The sequence below is a fragment of the Ambystoma mexicanum genome, chromosome 1p (assembly GCF_040938575.1).
Source record: "Ambystoma mexicanum isolate Mex_15411 chromosome 1p, UKY_AmexF1_1, whole genome shotgun sequence".
NCBI classification, from domain to species: Eukaryota; Metazoa; Chordata; class Amphibia; order Caudata; family Ambystomatidae; genus Ambystoma; species Ambystoma mexicanum.
The window spans coordinates 3,249,584-3,273,057 of NC_090921.1; the positions used below are offsets into that span (position 1 = coordinate 3,249,584).

The following is a 23,474-nucleotide window of genomic DNA, read 5'->3' on the forward strand; positions in this document are numbered from 1 at the left end:
CAGCTTTGAGAGCAGAGAGTGAGTGTTTAAACAATCATTAACAGGCAGCAACCCCAAAGGGACGTCATTTCACCAAAATGCCAGGGGTAGCGGAAGTGACATCACACGACCCTTGACCCCCTGATGACATCACAGGAAGTGATGTCATTTGACCCCACCCTGAAGTGATATCGCAGGAAGCGATGGAACACAACCTTTCACCCGTTGACGAAACAGGAAGTGGCATCACATAGCATTGTACACCACGAAAAATATGGTTACAATATCACTATAGTGTGATGTACATAATGTGATGTACATTTCATACAAGAATGGATCGCCATATGTATTGTTAAGATCAGAGTGTATAGGCCCATATTCCCAAATTACTGTGAATGCAAGCAGAAGTCCATGACCAAATGATAATTATGTGTTATTATATAGCACTTACGCTTAAGCGCTTTATATTGTAAAAATATACACCCAATATCACCCAACATGTGTTGGTACTCATTTATCGACCTCAGAAAGATGAAAGGCTGAGTTGAGGCGTTTAAGAACAGACTAAATCAGTGACTCACCCCCTGAAGTGTGCCTGAAATAAACCTTTAATGAGTCTAGCAATTATTGTATAGCATTCCAGAAAGACACATTATTTGGTATTCCTATTCTTTCTTATTTAGGGTCAGTGCTGAAAGTGTTAGACTTTTGGCACTCCTGTTCTTATTTTTCTTATTTTTTTTAACGGCCCTGAACAAGAAAGCCAGCCCCTCCAGAAGTAAAGAGCTACATGGTGCTGGCCACAGCCTAGGAGCTTGCATTACAAAACCCCCCCAAAAAAACAAAAAAAGAGAACTTTTTTCAAGAGGTTGCAAGGGAGAACACAGATGTCGCAAGGGAGACCTCAGAGGTCGCAGATGCGACCTCTAGCAACCCCCAACTGACGTCCCCGGGTACAGTGGCAGGAGACATCTCTACCCATATCAACATACGCCCCAGGGTGAAGACAAAGACTTAATTCTGGGCCAGATTTTACATGCCTCGCACCCCCAATGATTAATCTCTCTTTGTGAAACTAAATATCCTCAACATTGGGGTGGAAAATGGTTGCCATCGGCCAATGGAAGTAATACTAGATGAAGGAAGGGACATGCACCAACATTCAACCTGATGCCTCAGAGGAAGTCCAGTTTTTTGCAGCATGTGTTTGTGTGCATGTGTGTCTTGCAAGTCCCAGGTTTGACACCTGATAAGCTCGCCTAGTGGGTTAATGCACCTACCACAGCAATCTATATGAAACCTGCAGGCAACACATCCAGTTCCTGGTGAGATACACGGACAGAGGTGACTTCCCGGAAAAAAGACATTTCAAGGAGCATCATCAGTCTTTGATACTTAGAGGCAGAGCTTTAAGTGGGCTGGGGCTAGCATGGGCCGAGATCCGGCAGTCTCCAGAAAAGGCTCCTAAGCCGGGGCCCTGCCGGGGACTCACCCCCGACTAGACCCAGCCATGCTGACACCTGAGGCCGCCCGTGCAGCGGCTGCACGGTTACACAAGCTGCGTGCAGGTGTCAGCACTACGGATTAGAAAAAAAGTAATTGCCTTTTCTTTTTTTCTAAACCGAAGTGCTGTCACCTGCAAGCAGCAGGTGCAACCGTCCAGTGCGGGCTGCCTGGTGGCTCTGTACTCTGAAACAGGAGGAGGGCTGGACTGCCAGGCCTCCTTTTGTTTCTGAGTAAATAGCCATCACCCAGCATGAAGCCCCTGCGCTACTCACGCTGGCTGATGGCTATTTACTCAGAAACAAAAGGCGAGCTGGGCAGTTCAGACCTCCTCCTGTTTCAGAGTACAGAGCCATCAGCAGCAGGCATCACTTTCATTCAAGGAGCCTGTGGTAAAGCATTGCAGCATGTGGCTCCTTGAATGAAAAGGCTGCCTGCTGGGTGTGTGCTGTGGCATTCTGGGGTCACACCTTTGCTCCGCTTAGCCGCTTCTTTTGTTTAAAAGGAGGGGATGTGCGCATTAAAGGTAATAATGCCAGTGCATCCCAGCTCTGCTTCTTTTAGCAGCCCCCAACTCTTAGGTGAGGGGGGTTCTTGATAGGGGCGTGGACTAAGCACACCCATGCCTAGGCCACGCCCCCTAACGAGAGCCCCCCTCAATTTCTAATCCCACTTAAAGCACTGCTTAGAGTCACCTTGGAAGTGACTTTAGAATAGGTTGCCATAAGTAAGCCAAGTGGCAAATAACTTTGTGGTGCAAAATACCTAAATTGGACTAGTATTATATATGGAGCAACTCTATAGTCATTAGGCATTGAGGCTTGGACAGGACAGCTGCCCCTCATAATGTAGCCTCGAGCGTGGAGTCTATAATGGCAGCAGTCCGTGGCAGCAGTAAGCCTTCGCAAAAGTGGTTGTAATTGGCCCAAAGACGACATCTTGTGCAAATGCTCTTATCCAGTGCATGCCAAAGTATGGCCTAGATGTCACCTGCTCCATCTTGTCAGGCGCGTCTCATGGGCTGCAAGTCGCCTTCCCATGTGCTGACCGCAGGCGCTAAGGGCTCAATGGGAATGTACTAAGAACATTGTTCTGCTGACAGCAGCTGCTAGTAGCTGTTGCTTTGTACGTGAGTATTAATGGCCGGTTAGCTCAGTTGGTTAGAGCGTGGTGCTAATAACGCCAAGGTCGCGGGTTCGATCCCCGTACTGGCCACACCTTTTTAAGTTTCCTTTTAAAATTGGAGCTTCATGAATGAAGAACTCTCATTGGACGAATATGAAATCTGTAAAATAATAAGCCGATGTGGAATTCTGAGTAATAGCACAATATAAGCAAAGACTTCCTCTGGCTAATGCCAAAAACAGTTCTTTGGCTCCTGAAATGACTACATGTCCTAGTGCTGTAGCAAAAGGACTGCAAGAAGGCAGTCTATCCGTGGTCCTCCTCTTCTTAGCCTGTGGTGGCAGCACAGGTATTTCCCTCCAGTCCCAAATTGATAACATCACTCCAACTTTGCAGTGTGCTGACATCTCAGGAGTCTTCTGGCTTCTGAATTGTGGGAGTCGGATCAACCTGCGGGCAGGAGATGGGCCCAACATCGCAGCACAGCACCCCTCTGGCCCGCCATGGGTAACTTAAACTTTGGACACCCCCTGGGCATCCCCCCTTTTTTGCAGGCCCCCCATCAATCAAATCGCCGTGTACCAATCTTTCCTCTTGGTTTCCTCTACAAGGTCTCATTGTTTGGAATAGGTCAAGGACCTGCTGGGATATCCTATCAGCAGCATCCCTGCCCCACTTAGCCGTGCCCAGCTTCTGATCCTGGCAAATGCTATGGGACCTGGGCAGTCATTGCCAAAGAATGGCAACTGATTTATTGCCTGTGCAAATGATAACCATGCCCGGCAAATGTGTGAGTGCAAAGGCAATTGATTAGAATTCCTGTAAATGGAGTAGGTATCTGGCAAATGATAACAGGGTTGTCACCCACTCAACTGAAAATGTTGCAGGCAGGAGGCATGACTGCGCAACGATGCTCAGTACGGCGGGGTAGAAGCGGCTTGGAATGGGGAGTAAGCAAGAGCACAACAAATCTCACAGCTTTGAGAGCAGAGAGTGAGTGTTTAAACAATCATTAACAGGCAGCAACCCCAAAGGGACGTCATTTCACCAAAATGCCAGGGGTAGCGGAAGTGACATCACACGACCCTTGACCCCCTGATGACATCACAGGAAGTGATGTCATTTGACCCCACCCTGAAGTGATATCGCAGGAAGCGATGGAACACAACCTTTCACCCGTTGACGAAACAGGCAGTGGCATCACATAGCACTGTACACCACGAAAAATATGGTTACAATATCACTATAGTGTGATGTACATAATGTGATGTACATTTCATACAAGAATGGATCGCCATATGTATTGTTAAGATCAGAGTGTATAGGCCCATATTCCCAAATTACTGTGAATGCAAGCAGAAGTCCATGACCAAATGATAATGATGTGTTATTATATAGCACTTACGCTTAAGCGCTTTATATAGTAAAAATATACACCCAATATCACCCAACATGTGTTGGTACTCATTTATCGACCTCAGAAAGATGAAAGGCTGAGTTGAGGCGTTTAAGAACAGACTAAATCAGTGACTCACCCCCTGAAGTGTGCCTGAAATAAACCTTTAATGAGTCTAGCAATGATTGTATAGCATTCCAGAAAGACACATTATTTGGTATTCCTATTCTTTCTAATTTAGGGTCAGTGCTGAAAGTGTTAGACTTTTGGCACTCCTGTTCTTATTTTTCTTATTTTTTTTAACGGCCCTGAACAAGAAAGCCAGCCACTCCAGAAGTAAAGAGCTACATGGTGCTGGCCACAGCCTAGGAGCTTGCATTACAAAACCCCCCCAAAAAAACAAAAAAAGAGAACTTTTTTCAAGAGGTTGCAAGGGAGAACACAGATGTCGCAAGGGAGACCTCAAAGGTCGCAGATGCGACCTCTGGTGACCCCCAACTGACGTCCCCGGGTACAGTGGCAGGAGACATCTCTGCCCATATCAATATACGCCCCAGGGTGAAGACAAAGACTTAATGCTGGGCCAGATTTTACATGCCTCGCACCTCCAATGATTATTCTCTCTTTGTGAAACTAAATATCCTCAATATTGGGGTGGAAAATGGTTGCCATTGGCCAATGGAAGTAATACTAGATGAAGGAAGGGACATGCACCAACATTCAACCTGATGCCTCAGAGGAAGTCCCGTTTTTTGCAGCATGTGTTTGTGCGCATGTGTGTCTTGCAAGTCCCAGGTTTGAAACCTGATAAGCTCGCCTAGTGGGTTAATGCACCTACCACAGCAATCTATATGTAACCTGCAGGCAACACATCCAGTTCCTGGTGAGATACAAGGACAGAAGTGACTTCCCGGAAAAAGACATTTCAAGGAGCATCATCAGTCTTTGATACTTAGAGTCAGAGCTTTAAGTGGGCTGGGGCTAGCATGGGCCGAGCCCCGGCAGTCTCCAGAAAAAGCTCCTAAACCGGGGCCCTGCCGGGACTCACCCCCGACTAGCCCCAGCCATGCTGACACCTGAGGCTGCCCGTGCAGCGGCTGCACGGTTACACAAGCTGCCTGCAGGTGTCAGCACTACGGTTTAGAAAAAAAGTAATTGCCTTTTCTTTTTTTCTAAACCGAAGTGCTGTCACCTGCAAGCAGCAGGTGCAACCGTCCAGTGCAGGCTGCCTGGTGGCTCTGTACTCTGAAACAGGAGGAGGGCTGGACTGCCAGGCCTCCTTTTGTTTCTGAGTAAATAGCCATCACCCAGCATGAAGCCCCTGCGCTACTCACGCTGGCTGATGGCTATTTACTCAGAAACAAAAGGCGAGCTGGGCAGTTCAGACCTCCTCCTGTTTCAGAGTACAGAGCCATCAGCAGCAGGCATCACTTTCATTCAAGGAGCCTGTGGTAAAGCATTGCAGCATGTGGCTCCTTGAATGAAAAGGCTGCCTGCTGGGTGTGAGCTGTGGCATACTGGTGTCACACCTTTGCTCCGCTTAGCCGCTTCTTTTGTTTAAAAGGAGGGGCTGGGCGCATTAAAGGTAATAATGCCAGTGCACCCCAGCTCTGCTTCTTTTAGCAACCCTCACCTCTTAGGCGAGGGGGGCTCTTGATGGGGGCGTGGACTAAGCACACCCATGCCTAGGCCACGCCCCCTAACGAGAGCCCCCCTCAATTTCTAATCCCACTTAAAGCACTGCTTAGAGTCACCTTGGAAGTGACTTTAGAATAGGTTGCCATAAGTAAGCCAAGTGGCAAATAACTTTGTGGTGCAAAATACCTAAATTGGACTAGTATTATATATGGAGCAACTCTATAGTCATTAGGCATTGAGGCTTGGACAGGACAGCTGCCCCTCATAATGTAGCCTCGAGCGTGGAGTCTATAATGGCAGCAGTCCGTGGCAGCAGTAAGCCTTCCCAAAAGTGGTTGTAATTGGCCCAAAGACGACATCTTGTGCAAATGCTCTTATCCAGTGCATGCCAAAGTATGGCCTAGATGTCACCTGCTCCATCTTGTCAGGCGCGTCTCATGGGCTGCAAGTCGCCTTCCCATGTGCTGACCGCAGGCGCTAAGGGCTCAATGGGAATGTACTAAGAACATTGTTCTGCTGACAGCAGCTGCTAGTAGCTGTTGCTTTGTACGTGAGTATTAATGGCCGGTTAGCTCAGTTGGTTAGAGCGTGGTGCTAATAACGCCAAGGTCGCGGGTTCGATCCCCGTACTGGCCACACCTTTTTAAGTTTCCTTTTAAAATTGGAGCTTCATGAATGAAGAACTCTCATTGGACGAATATGAAATCTGTAAAATAATAAGCCGATGTGGAATTCTGAGTAATAGCACAATATAAGCAAAGACTTCCTCTGGCTAATGCCAAAAACAGTTCTTTGGCTCTTGAAATGACTACATGTCCTAGTGCTGTAGCAAAAGGACTGCAAGAAGGCAGTCTATCCGTGGTCCTCCTCTTCTTAGCCTGTGGTGGCAGCACAGGTATTTCCCTCCAGTCCCAAATTGATAACATCACTCCAACTTTGCAGTGTGCTGACATCTCAGGAGTCTTCTGGCTTCTGAATTGTGGGAGTCGGATCAACCTGCGGGCAGGAGATGGGCCCAACATCGCAGCACAGCACCCCTCTGGCCCGCCATGGGTAACTTAAACTTTGGACACCCCCTGGGCATCCCCCCTTTTTTGCAGGCCCCCCATCAATCAAATCGCCGTGTACCAATCTTTCCTCTTGGTTTCCTCTACAAGGTCTCATTGTTTGGAATAGGTCAAGGACCTGCTGGGATATCCTATCAGCAGCATCCCTGCCCCACTTAGCCGTGCCCAGCTTCTGATCCTGGCAAATGCTATGGGACCTGGGCAGTCATTGCCAAAGAATGGCAACTGATTGATTGCCTGTGCAAATGATAACCATGCCCGGCAAATGTGTGAGTGCAAAGGCAATTGATTACAATTCCTGTAAATGGAGTAGGTATCTGGCAAATGATAACAGGGTTGTCACCCACTCAACTGAAAATGTTGCAGGCAGGAGGCATGACTGCGCAACGATGCTCAGTACGGCGGGGTAGAAGCGGCTTGGAATGGGAGTAAGCAAGAGCACAACAAATCTCACAGCTTTGAGAGCAGAGAGTGAGTGTTTAAACAATCATTAACAGGCAGCAACCCCAAAGGGACGTCATTTCACCAAAATGCCAGGGGTAGCGGAAGTGACATCACACGACCCTTGACCCCCTGATGACATCACAGGAAGTGATGTCATTTGACCCCACCCTGAAGTGATATCGCAGGAAGCGATGGAACACAACCTTTCACCCGTTGACGAAACAGGCAGTGGCATCACATAGCACTGTACACCACGAAAAATATGGTTACAATATCACTATAGTGTGATGTACATAATGTGATGTACATTTCATACAAGAATGGATCGCCATATGTATTGTTAAGATCAGAGTGTATAGGCCCATATTCCCAAATTACTGTGAATGCAAGCAGAAGTCCATGACCAAATGATAATGATGTGTTATTATATAGCACTTACGCTTAAGCGCTTTATATAGTAAAAATATACACCCAATATCACCCAACATGTGTTGGTACTCATTTATCGACCTCAGAAAGATGAAAGGCTGAGTTGAGGCGTTTAAGAACAGACTAAATCAGTGACTCACCCCCTGAAGTGTGCCTGAAAAAAACCTTTAATGAGTCTAGCAATGATTGTATAGCATTCCAGAAAGACACATTATTTGGTATTCCTATTCTTTCTAATTTAGTGTCAGTGCTGAAAGTGTTAGACTTTTGGCACTCCTGTTCTTATTTTTCTTATTTTTTTTAACGGCCCTGAACAAGAAAGCCAGCCACTCCAGAAGTAAAGAGCTACATGGTGCTGGCCACAGCCTAGGAGCTTGCATTACAAAACCCCCCCAAAAAAACAAAAAAAGAGAACTTTTTTCAAGAGGTTGCAAGGGAGAACACAGATGTCGCAAGGGAGACCTCAAAGGTCGCAGATGCGACCTCTGGTGACCCCCAACTGACGTCCCCGGGTACAGTGGCAGGAGACATCTCTGCCCATATCAATATACGCCCCAGGGTGAAGACAAAGACTTAATGCTGGGCCAGATTTTACATGCCTCGCACCTCCAATGATTATTCTCTCTTTGTGAAACTAAATATCCTCAATATTGGGGTGGAAAATGGTTGCCATTGGCCAATGGAAGTAATACTAGATGAAGGAAGGGACATGCACCAACATTCAACCTGATGCCTCAGAGGAAGTCCCGTTTTTTGCAGCATGTGTTTGTGCGCATGTGTGTCTTGCAAGTCCCAGGTTTGAAACCTGATAAGCTCGCCTAGTGGGTTAATGCACCTACCACAGCAATCTATATGTAACCTGCAGGCAACACATCCAGTTCCTGGTGAGATACAAGGACAGAAGTGACTTCCCGGAAAAAGACATTTCAAGGAGCATCATCAGTCTTTGATACTTAGAGTCAGAGCTTTAAGTGGGCTGGGGCTAGCATGGGCCGAGCCCCGGCAGTCTCCAGAAAAAGCTCCTAAACCGGGGCCCTGCCGGGACTCACCCCCGACTAGCCCCAGCCATGCTGACACCTGAGGCTGCCCGTGCAGCGGCTGCACGGTTACACAAGCTGCCTGCAGGTGTCAGCACTACGGTTTAGAAAAAAAGTAATTGCCTTTTCTTTTTTTCTAAACCGAAGTGCTGTCACCTGCAAGCAGCAGGTGCAACCGTCCAGTGCAGGCTGCCTGGTGGCTCTGTACTCTGAAACAGGAGGAGGGCTGGACTGCCAGGCCTCCTTTTGTTTCTGAGTAAATAGCCATCACCCAGCATGAAGCCCCTGCGCTACTCACGCTGGCTGATGGCTATTTACTCAGAAACAAAAGGCGAGCTGGGCAGTTCAGACCTCCTCCTGTTTCAGAGTACAGAGCCATCAGCAGCAGGCATCACTTTCATTCAAGGAGCCTGTGGTAAAGCATTGCAGCATGTGGCTCCTTGAATGAAAAGGCTGCCTGCTGGGTGTGAGCTGTGGCATACTGGTGTCACACCTTTGCTCCGCTTAGCCGCTTCTTTTGTTTAAAAGGAGGGGCTGGGCGCATTAAAGGTAATAATGCCAGTGCACCCCAGCTCTGCTTCTTTTAGCAACCCTCACCTCTTAGGCGAGGGGGGCTCTTGATGGGGGCGTGGACTAAGCACACCCATGCCTAGGCCACACCCCCTAACGAGAGCCCCCCTCAATTTCTAATCCCACTTAAAGCACTGCTTAGAGTCACCTTGGAAGTGACTTTAGAATAGGTTGCCATAAGTAAGCCAAGTGGCAAATAACTTTGTGGTGCAAAATACCTAAATTGCACTAGTATTATATATGGAGCAACTCTATAGTCATTAGGCATTGAGGCTTGGCCAGGACAGCTGCCCCTCATAATGTAGCCTCGAGCGTGGAGTCTATAATGGCAGCAGTCCGTGGCAGCAGTAAACCTTCCCAAAACTGGTTGTAACTAGCCCAAAGACGACATCTTGTGCAAATGCTCTTATCCAGTGCATGCCAAAGAATGGCCTAGATGTCACCTGCTCCATCTTGTCAGGCGCGTCTCATGGGCTGCAAGTCGCCTTCCCATGTGCTGACCGCAGGCGCTACGGGCTCAATAGGAATGTACTAAGAACATTGTTCTGCTGACAGCAGCTGCTAGTAGCTGTTGCTGTGCACGTGAGTGTTAATGGCCGGTTAGCTCAGTTGGTTAGAGCGTGGTGCTAATAACGCCAAGGTCGCGGGTTCGATCCCCGTACTGGCCACACCTTTTTAAGTTTCCTTTTAAAATTGGAGCGTCATGAATGAAGAACTCTCATTCGACGAATATGAAATCTGTAAAATAATAAGCCGATGTGGAATTCTGAGTAATAGCACAATATAAGCAAAGACGTCCTCTGGCTAATGCCAAAAACAGTTCTTTGGCTCCTGAAATGACTACATGCCCTAGTGCTGTAGCAAAAGGACTGCAAGAAGACAGTCTATCCGTGGTCCTCCTCTTCTTAGCCGACGGTGGCAGCACAGGTATTTCCCGCCAGTCCCAAATTGATGACATCACTCCAAGTTTGCAGTGTGCTGACATCTCAGGAGTCTTCTGGCTTCTGAATTGTGGGAGTCGGATCACCCTGCGGGGAGGAGATGGGCCCAACATCGCAGCACAGCACCCCTCTGGCCCGCCATGGGTAACTTAAACTTTGAACACCCCCTGGGAATCCCCCCTTTTTTGCAGGTCCCCCATCAATCAAATCGCTGTGTACCAATCTTTCCTCTTGGTTTCCTCTACAAGGTCTCATTGTTTGGAATAGGACAAGGACCTGCTGGGATATCCTATCAGCAGCATCCCTGCCCCACTTAGCCGTGCCCAGCTTCTGATCCTGGCAAATGCTATGGGACTTGGGCAGTCATTGCCAAAGAATGGCAACTGATTGATTACCTGTGCAAATGATACCCATGCCCGGCAAATGTGTGAGTGCAAAGGCAATTGATTACAATTCCTGTAAATGGAGAAGGCATCTGGCAAATGATAACAGGGCTGTCACCCACTCAACTGAAAATGTTGCAGGCAGGAGGCATGACTGCGCAACGATGCTCAGTACGGCGGGGTAGAAGCGGCTTGGAATGGGAGTAAGCAAGAGCACAACAAATCTCATAGCTTTGAGAGCAGAGAGTGAGTGTTTAAACAATCATTAACAGGCAGCAACCCCAAAGGGACGTCATTTCACCAAAATGCCAGGGGTAGCGGAAGTGACATCACACGACCCTTGACCCCCTGATGACATCACAGGAAGTGATGTCATTTGACCCCACCCTGAAGTGATATCGCAGGAAGCGATGGAACACAACCTTTCACCCGTTGACGAAACAGCAAGTGGCATCACATAGCATTGTACACCACGAAAAATATGGTTACAATATCACTATAGTGTGATGTACATAATGTGATGTACATTTTATACAAGAATGGATCGCCATATGTATTGTTAAGATCAGAGTGTATAGGCCCATATTCCCAAATTACTGTGAATGCAAGCAGAAGTCCATGACCAAATGATAAGTATGTGTTATTATATAGCACTTACGCTTAAGCGCTTTATATTTTAAAAATATACACCCAATATCACCCAACATGTGTTGGTACTCATTTATCGACCTCAGAAAGATGAAAGGCTGAGTTGAGGCGTTTAAGAACAGACTAAATCAGTGACTCACCCCCTGAAGTGTGCCTGAAATAAACCTTTAATGAGTCTAGCAATTATTGTATAGCATTCCAGAAAGACACATTATTTGGTATTCCTATTCTTTCTTATTTAGGGTCAGTGCTGAAAGTGTTAGACTTTTGGCACTCCTGTTCTTATTTTTCTTATTTTTTTTAACGGCCCTGAACAAGAAAGCCAGCCCCTCCAGAAGTAAAGAGCTACATGGTGCTGGCCACAGCCTAGGAGCTTGCATTACAAAACCCCCCCAAAAAAACAAAAAAAGAGAACTTTTTTCAAGAGGTTGCAAGGGAGAACACAGATGTCGCAAGGGAGACCTCAGAGGTCGCAGATGCGACCTCTAGCAACCCCCAACTGACGTCCCCGGGTACAGTGGCAGGAGACATCTCTACCCATATCAACATACGCCCCAGGGTGAAGACAAAGACTTAATTCTGGGCCAGATTTTACATGCCTCGCACCCCCAATAATTAATCTCTCTTTGTGAAACTAAATATCCTCAACATTGGGGTGGAAAATGGTTGCCATCGGCCAATGGAAGTAATACTAGATGAAGGAAGGGACATGCACCAACATTCAACCTGATGCCTCAGAGGAAGTCCAGTTTTTTGCAGCATGTGTTTGTGTGCATGTGTGTCTTGCAAGTCCCAGGTTTGACACCTGATAAGCTCGCCTAGTGGGTTAATGCACCTACCACAGCAATCTATATGTAACCTGCAGGCAACACATCCAGTTCCTGGTGAGATACACGGACAGAGGTGACTTCCCGGAAAAAAGACATTTCAAGGAGCATCATCAGTCTTTGGTACTTAGAGGCAGAGCTTTAAGTGGGCTGGGGCTAGCATGGGCCGAGATCCGGCAGTCTCCAGAAAAGGCTCCTAAGCCGGGGCCCTGCCGGGGACTCACCCCCGACTAGTCCCAGCCATGCTGACACCTGAGGCCGCCCGTGCAGCGGCTGCACGGTTACACAAGCTGCCTGCAGGTGTCAGCACTACGGATTAGAAAAAAAGTAATTGCCTTTTCTTTTTTTCTAAACCGAAGTGCTGTCACCTGCAAGCAGCAGGTGCAACCGTCCAGTGCGGGCTGCCTGGTGGCTCTGTACTCTGAAACAGGAGGAGGGCTGGATTGCCAGGCCTCCTTTTGTTTCTGAGTAAATAGCCATCACCCAGCATGAAGCCCCTGCGCTACTCACGCTGGCTGATGGCTATTTACTCAGAAACAACTGAGCAGAAACTGCTGGGCAGTTCAGACCTCCTCCTGTTTCAGAGTACAGAGCCATCAGCAGCAGGCATCACTTTCATTCAAGGAGCCTGTGGTAAAGCATTGCAGCATGTGGCTCCTTGAATGAAAAGGCTGCCTGCTGGGTGTGTGCTGTGGCATTCTGGGGTCACACCTTTGCTCCGCTTAGCCGCTTCTTTTGTTTAAAAGGAGGGGATGTGCGCATTAAAGGTAATAATGCCAGTGCATCCCAGCTCTGCTTCTTTTAGCAGCCCCCAACTCTTAGGTGAGGGGGGTTCTTGATGGGGGCGTGGACTAAGCACACCCATGCCTAGGCCACGCCCCCTAACGAGAGCCCCCCTCAATTTCTAATCCCACTTAAAGCACTGCTTAGAGTCACCTTGGAAGTGACTTTAGAATAGGTTGCCATAAGTAAGCCAAGTGGCAAATAACTTTGTGGTGCAAAATACCTAAATTGGACTAGTATTATATATGGAGCAACTCTATAGTCATTAGGCATTGAGGCTTGGACAGGACAGCTGCCCCTCATAATGTAGCCTCGAGCATGGAGTCTATAATGGCAGCAGTCCGTGGCAGCAGTAAGCCTTCCCAAAAGTGGTTGTAACTGGCCCAAAGACGACATCTTGTGCAAATGCTCTTATCCAGTGCATGCCAAAGTATGGCCTAGATGTCACCTGCTCCATCTTGTCAGGCGCGTCTCATGGGCTGCAAGTCGCCTTCCCATGTGCTGACCGCAGGCGCTAAGGGCTCAATGGGAACGTACTAAGAACATTGTTCTGCTGACAGCAGCTGCTAGTAGCTGTTGCTTTGTACGTGAGTATTAATGGACGGTTAGCTCAGTTGGTTAGAGCGTGGTGCTAATAACGCCAAGGTCGGGGGTTCGAATCCCGTACTGGCCACACCTTTTTAAGTTTCCTTTTAAAATTGGAGCTTCATGAATGAAGAACTCTCATTGGACGAATATGAAATCTGTAAAATAATAAGCCGATGTGGAATTCTGAGTAATAGCACAATATAAGCAAAGACTTCCTCTGGCTAATGCCAAAAACAGTTCTTTGGCTCCTGAAATGACTACATGTCCTAGTGCTGTAGCAAAAGGACTGCAAGAAGGCAGTCTATCCGTGGTCCTCCTCTTCTTAGCCTGTGGTGGCAGCACAGGTATTTCCCTCCAGTCCCAAATTGATAACATCACTCCAACTTTGCAGTGTGCTGACATCTCAGGAGTCTTCTGGCTTCTGAATTGTGGGAGTCGGATCAACCTGCGGGCAGGAGATGGGCCCAACATCGCAGCACAGCACCCCTCTGGCCCGCCATGGGTAACTTAAACTTTGGACACCCCCTGGGCATCCCCCCTTTTTTGCAGGCCCCCCATCAATCAAATCGCCGTGTACCAATCTTTCCTCTTGGTTTCCTCTACAAGGTCTCATTGTTTGGAATAGGCCAAGGACCTGCTGGGATATCCTATCAGCAGCATCCCTGCCCCACTTAGCCGTGCCCAGCTTCTGATCCTGGCAAATGCTATGGGACCTGGGCAGTCATTGCCAAAGAATGGCAACTGATTGATTGCCTGTGCAAATGATAACCATGCCCGGCAAATGTGTGAGTGCAAAGGCAATTGATTAGAATTCCTGTAAATGGAGTAGGTATCTGGCAAATGATAACAGGGTTGTCACCCACTCAACTGAAAATGTTGCAGGCAGGAGGCATGACTGCGCAACGATGCTCAGTACGGCGGGGTAGAAGCGGCTTGGAATGGGAGTAAGCAAGAGCACAACAAATCTCACAGCTTTGAGAGCAGAGAGTGAGAGTTTAAACAATCATTAACAGGCAGCAACCCCAAAGGGACGTCATTTCACCAAAATGCCAGGGGTAGCGGAAGTGACATCACACGACCGTTGACCCCCTGATGACATCACAGGAAGTGATGTCATTTGACCCCACCCTGAAGTGATATCGCAGGAAGCGATGGAACACAACCTTTCACCCGTTGACGAAACAGGCAGTGGCATCACATAGCACTGTACACCACGAAAAATATGGTTACAATATCACTATAGTGTGATGTACATAATGTGATGTACATTTCATACAAGAATGGATCGCCATATGTATTGTTAAGATCAGAGTGTATAGGCCCATATTCCCAAATTACTGTGAATGCAAGCAGAAGTCCATGACCAAATGATAATGATGTGTTATTATATAGCACTTACGCTTAAGCGCTTTATATAGTAAAAATAAACACCCAATATCACCAACATGTGTTGGTACTCATTTATCGACCTCAGAAAGATGAAAGGCTGAGTTGAGGCGTTTAAGAACAGACTAAATCAGTGACTCACCCCCTGAAGTGTGCCTGAAATAAACCTTTAATGAGTCTAGCAATGATTGTATAGCATTCCAGAAAGACACATTATTTGGTATTCCTATTCTTTCTAATTTAGGGTCAGTGCTGAAAGTGTTAGACTTTTGGCACTCCTGTTCTTATTTTTCTTATTTTTTTTAACGGCCCTGAACAAGAAAGCCAGCCACTCCAGAAGTAAAGAGCTACATGGTGCTGGCCACAGCCTAGGAGCTTGCATTACAAAACCCCCCCAAAAAAACAAAAAAAGAGAACTTTTTTCAAGAGGTTGCAAGGGAGAACACAGATGTCGCAAGGGAGACCTCAAAGGTCGCAGATGCGACCTCTGGTGACCCCCAACTGACGTCCCCGGGTACAGTGGCAGGAGACATCTCTGCCCATATCAATATATGCCCAGGGTGAAGACAAAGACTTAATGCTGGGCCAGATTTTACATGCCTCGCACCTCCAATGATTATTCTCTCTTTGTGAAACTAAATATCCTCAATATTGGGGTGGAAAATGGTTGCCATTGGCCAATGGAAGTAATACTAGATGAAGGAAGGGACATGCACCAACATTCAACCTGATGCCTCAGAGGAAGTCCCGTTTTTTGCAGCATGTGTTTGTGCGCATGTGTGTCTTGAAAGTCCCAGGTTTGAAACCTGATAAGCTCGCCTAGTGGGTTAATGCACCTACCACAGCAATCTATATGTAACCTGCAGGCAACACATCCAGTTCCTGGTGAGATACAAGGACAGAAGTGACTTCCCGGAAAAAGACATTTCAAGGAGCATCATCAGTCTTTGATACTTAGAGTCAGAGCTTTAAGTGGGCTGGGGCTAGCATGGGCCGAGCCCCGGCAGTCTCCAGAAAAAGCTCCTAAGCCGGGGCCCTGCCGGGGACTCACCCCCGACTAGCCCCAGCCATGCTGACACCTGAGGCTGCCCGTGCAGCGGCTGCACGGTTACACAAGCTGCCTGCAGGTGTCAGCACTACGGTTTAGAAAAAAAGTAATTGCCTTTTCTTTTTTTCTAAACCGAAGTGCTGTCACCTGCAAGCAGCAGGTGCAACCGTCCAGTGCAGGCTGCCTGGTGGCTCTGTACTCTGAAACAGGAGGAGGGCTGGACTGCCAGGCCTCCTTTTGTTTCTGAGTAAATAGCCATCACCCAGCATGAAGCCCCTGCGCTACTCACGCTGGCTGATGGCTATTTACTCAGAAACAAAAGGCGAGCTGGGCAGTTCAGACCTCCTCCTGTTTCAGAGTACAGAGCCATCAGCAGCAGGCATCACTTTCATTCAAGGAGCCTGTGGTAAAGCATTGCAGCATGTGGCTCCTTGAATGAAAAGGCTGCCTGCTGGGTGTGAGCTGTGGCATACTGGTGTCACACCTTTGCTCCGCTTAGCCGCTTCTTTTGTTTAAAAGGAGGGGCTGGGCGCATTAAAGGTAATAATGCCAGTGCACCCCAGCTCTGCTTCTTTTAGCAACCCTCACCTCTTAGGCGAGGGGGGCTCTTGATGGGGGCGTGGACTAAGCACACCCATGCCTAGGCCACACCCCCTAACGAGAGCCCCCCTCAATTTCTAATCCCACTTAAAGCACTGCTTAGAGTCACCTTGGAAGTGACTTTAGAATAGGTTGCCATAAGTAAGCCAAGTGGCAAATAACTTTGTGGTGCAAAATACCTAAATTGGACTAGTATTATATATGGAGCAACTCTATAGTCATTAGGCATTGAGGCTTGGACAGGACAGCTGCCCCTCATAATGTAGCCTCGAGCGTGGAGTCTATAATGGCAGCAGTCCGTGGCAGCAGTAAGCCTTCCCAAAAGTGGTTGTAACTGGCCCAAAGACGACATCTTGTGCAAATGCTCTTATCCAGTGCATGCCAAAGTATGGCCTAGATGTCACCTGCTCCATCTTGTCAGGCGCGTCTCATGGGCTGCAAGTCGCCTTCCCATGTGCTGACCGCAGGCGCTAAGGGCTCAATGGGAATGTACTAAGAACATTGTTCTGCTGACAGCAGCTGCTAGTAGCTGTTGCTTTGTAAGTGAGTATTAATGGCCGTTTAGCTCAGTTGGTTAGAGCGTGGTGCTAATAACGCCAAGGTCGCAGGTTCGATCCCCGTACTGGCCACACCTTTTTAAGTTTCCTTTTAAAATTGGAGCTTCATGAATGAAGAACTCTCATTGGACGAATATGAAATCTGTAAAATAATAAGCCCATGTGGAATTCTGAGTAATAGCACAATATAAGCAAAGACGTCCTCTGGCTAATGCCAAAAACAGTTCTTTGGCTCCTGAAATGACTACATGTCCTAGTGCTGTAGCAAAAGGACTGCAAGAAGGCAGTCTATCCGTGGTCCTCCTCTTCTTAGCCGGCGGTGGCAGCACAGGTATTTCCCGCCAGTCCCAAATTGATAACATCACTCCAAGTTTGCAGTGTGCTGACATCTCAGGAGTCTTCTGGCTTCTGAATTGTGGGAGTCGGATCACCCTGCTGGGAGGAGATGGGCCCAACATCGCAGCACAGCACCCCTCTGGCCCGCCATGGGTAACTTAAACTTTGGACACCCCCTGAGAATCCCCCCTTTTTTGCAGGCCCCCCATCAATCAAATCGCTGTGTACCAATCTTTCCTCTTGGTATCCTCTACAAGGTCTCATTGTTTGGAATAGGTCGAGGACCTGCTGGGATATCCTATCAGCAGCATCCCTGCCCCACTTAGCCGTGCCCAGCTTCTGATCCTGGCAAATGCTATGGGACCTGGGCAGTCATTGCCAAAGAATGGCAACTGATTGATTACCTGTGCAAATGATAACCATGCCCGGCAAATGTGTGAGTGCAAAGGCAATTGATTAGAATTCCTGTAAATGGAGAAGGCATCTGGCAAATGATAACAGGGCTGTCACCCACTCAACTGAAAATGTTGCAGGCAGGAGGCATGACTGCGCAACGATGCTCAGTACGGCGGGGTAGAAGCGGCTTGGAATGGGGAGTAAGCAAGAGCACAACAAATCTCACAGCTTTGAGAGGAGAGAGTGTTTAAGCAATCATTAACAGGCAGCAACCCCAAAGGGACGTCATTTCACCAAAATGCCAGGGGTAGCGGAAGTGACATCACACGACCCTTGACCCCCTGATGACATCACAGGAAGTGATGTCATTTGACCCCACCCTGAAGTGATATCGCAGGAAGCGATGGAACACAACCTTTCACCCGTTGACGAAACACGAAGTGGCATCACATAGCATTGTACACCACGAAAAATATGGTTACAATATCACTATAGTGTGATGTACATAATGTGATGTACATTTCATACAAGAATGGATCGCCATATGTATTGTTAAGATCAGAGTGTATAGGCCCATATTCCCAAATTACTGTGAATGCAAGCAGAAGTCCATGACCAAATGATAATGATGTGTTATTATATAGCACTTACGCTTAAGCGCTTTATATTGTAAAAATATACACCCAATATCACCCAACATGTGTTGGTACTCATTTATCGACCTCAGAAAGATGAAAGGCTGAGTTGAGGCGTTTAAGAACAGACTAAATCAGTGACTCACCCCCTGAAGTGTGCCTGAAATAAACCTTTAATGAGTCTAGCAATTATTGTATAGCATTCCAGAAAGACACATTATTTGGTATTCCTATTCTTTCTTATTTAGGGTCAGTGCTGAAAGTGTTAGACTTTTGGCACTCCTGTTCTTATTGTTCTTATTTTTTTTAACGGCCCTGAACAAGAAAGCCAGCCACTCCAGAAGTAAAGAGCTACATGGTGCTGGCCACAGCCTAGGAGCTTGCATTACAAAACCCCCCCAAAAAAACAAAAAAAGAGAACTTTTTTCAAGAGGTTGCAAGGGAGAACACAGATGTCGCAAGGGAGACCTCAGAGGTCGCAGATGCGACCTCTAGCAACCCCCAACTGACGTCCCCGGGTACAGTGGCAGGAGACATCTCTGCCCATATCAACATACGCCCCAGGGTGAAGACAAAGACTTAATGCTGGGCCAGATTTTACATGCCTCGCACCCCCAATGATTAATCTCTCTTTGTGAAACTAAATATCCTCAACATTGGGGTGGAAAATGGTTGCCATCGGCCAATGGAAGTAATACTAGATGAAGGAAGGGACATGCACCAACATTCAACCTGATGCCTCAGAGGAAGTCCAGTTTTTTGCAGCATGTGTTTGTGTGCATGTGTGTCTTGCAAGTCCCAGGTTTGACACCTGATAAGCTCGCCTAGTGGGTTAATGCACCTACCACAGCAATCTATATGTAACCTGCAGGCAACACATCCAGTTCCTGGTGAGATACACGGACAGAAGTGACTTCCCGGAAAAAAGACATTTCAAGGAGCATCATCAGTCTTTGATACTTAGAGGCAGAGCTTTAAGTGGGCTGGGGCTAGCATGGGCCGAGATCCGGCAGTCTCCAGAAAAGGCTCCTAAGCCGGGGCCCTGCCGGAGACTCACCCCCGACTAGAACCAGCCATGCTGACACCTGAGGCCGCCCGTGCAGCGGCTGCACGGTTACACAAGCTGCGTGCAGGTGTCAGCACTACGGATTAGAAAAAAAGTAATTGCCTTTTCTTTTTTTCTAAACCGAAGTGCTGTCACCTGCAAGCAGCAGGTGCAACCGTCCAGTGCGGGCTGCCTGGTGGCTCTGTACTCTGAAACAGGAGGAGGGCTGGACTGCCAGGCCTCCTTTTGTTTCTGAGTAAATAGCCATCACCCAGCATGAAGCCCCTGTGCTACTCACGCTGGCTGATGGCTATTTACTCAGAAACAAAAGGCAAGCTGGGCAGTTCAGACCTCCTCCTGTTTCAGAGTACAGAGCCATCAGCAGCAGGCATCACTTTCATTCAAGGAGCCTGTGGTAAAGCATTGCAGCATGTGGCTCCTTGAATGAAAAGGCTGCCTGCTGGGTGTGTGCTGTGGCATTCTGGGGTCACACCTTTGCTCCGCTTAGCCACTTCTTTTGTTTAAAAGGAGGGGCTGTGCGCATTAAAGGTAATAATGCCAGTGCATCCCAGCTCTGCTTCTTTTAGCAGCCCCCAACTCTTAGGTGAGGGGGGTTCTTGATGGGGGCGTGGACTAAGCACACCCATGCCTAGGCCACGCCCCATAACGAGAGCCCCCCTCAATTTCTAATCCCACTTAAAGCACTGCTTAGAGTCACCTTGGAAGTGACTTTAGAATAGGTTGCCATAAGTAAGCCAAGTGGCAAATAACTTTGTGGTGCAAAATACCTAAATTGGACTAGTATTATATATGGAGCAACTCTATAGTCATTAGGCATTGAGGCTTGGCCAGGACAGCTGCCCCTCATAATGTAGCCTCGAGCGTGGAGTCTATAATGGCAGCAGTCCGTGGCAGCAGTAAGCCTTCCCAAAAGTGGTTGTAACTGGCCCAAAGACGACATCTTGTGCAAATGCTCTTATCCAGTGCATGCCAAAGAATGGTCTAGATGTCACCTGCTCCATCTTGTCAGGCGCGTCTCATGGGCTGCAAGTCGCCTTCCCATGTGCTGACTGTAGGCGCTAAGGGCTCAATAGGTATGTACTAAGAACATTTTTCTGCTGACAGCGGATGCTAGTAGCTGTTGCTGTGACCGTGAGTATTAATGGCCGGTTAGCGCGTGGTGCTAATAACGCTAAGGTCGCGGGTTCGATCCCCGTACTGGCCACACCTTTTTAAGTTTCCTTTTAAAATTGGAGCGTCATGAATGAAGAACTCTCATTGGACGAATATGAAATCTGTAAAATAATAAGCCGATGTGGAATTCTGAGTAATAGCACAATATAAGCAAAGACGTCCTCTGGCTAATGCCAAAAACAGTTCTTTGGCTCCTGAAATGACTACATGTCCTAGTGCTGTAGCAAAAGGACTGCAAGAAGGCAGTCTATCCGTGGTCCTCCTCTTCTTAGCCGGCGGTGGCAGCACAGGTATTTCCCGCCAGTCCCAAATTGATAACATCACTCCAAGTTTGCAGTGTGCTGACATCTCAGGAGTCTTCTGGCTTCTGAATTGTGGGAGTCGGATCACCCTGCGGGGAGGAGATGGGCCCAACATCGCAGCACAGCACCCCTCTGGCCAGCCATGGGTAACTTAAACTTTGGACACCCCCTGAGGATCCCCCCTTTTTTGCAGGTCCCCCATCAATCAAATCGCTGTGTACCAATCTTTCCTCTTGGTTTCCTCTACAAGGTCTCAATGTTTGGAATAGGACAAGGACCTGCTGGGATATCCTATCAGCAGCATCCCTGCCCCACTTAGCCGTGCCCAGCTTCTGATCCTGGCAAATGCTATGGGACCTGGGCAGTCATTGCCAAAGAATGGCAACTGATTGATTACCTGTGCAAATGATAACCATGCCCGGCAAATGTGTGAGTGCAAAGGCAATTGATTACAATTCCTGTAAATGGAGAAGGCATCTGGCAAATGATAACAGGGCTGTCACCCACTCAACTGAAAATGTTGCAGGCAGGAGGCATGACTGCGCAACGATGCTCAGTACGGCGGGGTAGAAGCGGCTTGGAATGGGAGTAAGCAAGAGCACAACAAATCTCACAGCTTTGAGAGCAGAGAGTGAGTGTTTAAACAATCATTAACAGGCAGCAACCCCAAAGGGACGTCATTTCACCAAAATGCCAGGGGTAGCGGAAGTGACATCACACGACCCTTGACCCCCTGATGACATCACAGGAAGTGATGTCCATGACCAAATGATAATGATGTGTTATTATATAGCACTTACGCTTAAGCGCTTTATATTGTAAAAATATACACCCAATATCACCCAACATGTGTTGGTACTCATTTATCGACCTCAGAAAGATGAAAGGCTGAGTTGAGGCGTTTAAGAACAGACTAAATCAGTGACTCACCCCCTGAAGTGTGCCTGAAATAAACCTTTAATGAGTCTAGCAATTATTGTATAGCATTCCAGAAAGACACATTATTTGGTATTCCTATTCTTTCTTATTTAGGGTCAGTGCTGAAAGTGTTAGACTTTTGGCACTCCTGTTCTTATTGTTCTTATTTTTTTTAACGGCCCTGAACATGAAAACCAGCCACTCCAGAAGTAAAGAGCTACATGGTGCTGGCCACAGCCTAGGAGCTTGCATTACAAAACCCCCCCAAAAAAACAAAAAAAGAGAACTTTTTTCAAGAGGTTGCAAGGGAGAACACAGATGTCGCAAGGGAGACCTCAGAGGTCGCAGATGCGACCTCTAGCAACCCCCAACTGACGTCCCCGGGTACAGTGGCAGGAGACATCTCTGCCCATATCAACATACGCCCCAGGGTGAAGACAAAGACTTAATGCTGGGCCAGATTTTACATGCCTCGCACCCCCAATGATTAATCTCTCTTTGTGAAACTACATATCCTCAACATTGGGGTGGAAAATGGTTGCCATCGGCCAATGGAAGTAATACTAGATGAAGGAAGGGACATGCACCAACATTCAACCTGATGCCTCAGAGGAAGTCCAGTTTTTTGCAGCATGTGTTTGTGTGCATGTGTGTCTTGCAAGTCCCAGGTTTGACACCTGATAAGCTCGCCTAGTGGGTTAATGCACCTACCACAGCAATCTATATGTAACCTGCAGGCAACACATCCAGTTCCTGGTGAGATACACGGACAGAAGTGACTTCCCGGAAAAAAGACATTTCAAGGAGCATCATCAGTCTTTGATACTTAGAGGCAGAGCTTTAAGTGGGCTGGGGCTAGCATGGGCCGAGATCCGGCAGTCTCCAGAAAAGGCTCCTAAGCCGGGGCCCTGCCGGGGACTCACCCCCGACTAGACCCAGCCATGCTGACACCTGAGGCCGCCCGTGCAGCGGCTGCACGGTTACACAAGCTGCGTGCAGGTGTCAGCACTACGGATTAGAAAAAAAGTAATTGCCTTTTCTTTTTTTCTAAACCGAAGTGCTGTCACCTGCAAGCAGCAGGTGCAACCGTCCAGTGCGGGCTGCCTGGTGGCTCTGTACTCTGAAACAGGAGGAGGGCTGGACTGCCAGGCCTCCTTTTGTTTCTGAGTAAATAGCCATCACCCAGCATGAAGCCCCTGTGCTACTCACGCTGGCTGATGGCTATTTACTCAGAAACAAAAGGCAAGCTGGGCAGTTCAGACCTCCTCCTGTTTCAGAGTACAGAGCCATCAGCAGCAGGCATCACTTTCATTCAAGGAGCCTGTGGTAAAGCATTGCAGCATGTGGCTCCTTGAATGAAAAGGCTGCCTGCTGGGTGTGTGCTGTGGCATTCTGGGGTCACACCTTTGCTCCGCTTAGCCGCTTCTTTTGTTTAAAAGGAGGGGCTGTGCGCATTAAAGGTAATAATGCCAGTGCATCCCAGCTCTGCTTCTTTTAGCAGCCCCCAACTCTTAGGTGAGGGGGGTTCTTGATGGGGGCGTGGACTAAGCACACCCATGCCTAGGCCACGCCCCCTAACGAGAGCCCCCCTCAATTTCTAATCCCACTTAAAGCACTGCTTAGAGTCACCTTGGAAGTGACTTTAGAATAGGTTGCCATAAGTAAGCCAAGTGGCAAATAACTTTGTGGTGCAAAATAC

The 23,474-nt window shown here is 47.9% G+C and overlaps 3 non-coding genes across 3 annotated transcripts; all 3 read left to right on the forward strand.

The window, feature by feature from the left end:
- Window positions 1–2,623: 2,623 nt before the first annotated feature.
- TRNAI-AAU (transfer RNA isoleucine (anticodon AAU)) lies at window positions 2,624–2,697 on the forward strand. The gene has a single exon. It is a non-coding gene; the product is annotated as a tRNA-Ile (tRNA).
- A 3,506-nt stretch (window positions 2,698–6,203) lies between these two features.
- TRNAI-AAU (transfer RNA isoleucine (anticodon AAU)) lies at window positions 6,204–6,277 on the forward strand. Its single transcript has one exon. It is a non-coding gene; the product is annotated as a tRNA-Ile (tRNA).
- A 3,505-nt stretch (window positions 6,278–9,782) lies between these two features.
- On the forward strand, window positions 9,783–9,856 carry TRNAI-AAU (transfer RNA isoleucine (anticodon AAU)). Its single transcript has one exon. It is a non-coding gene; the product is annotated as a tRNA-Ile (tRNA).
- The last annotated feature ends 13,618 nt before the right edge of the window (window positions 9,857–23,474 follow it).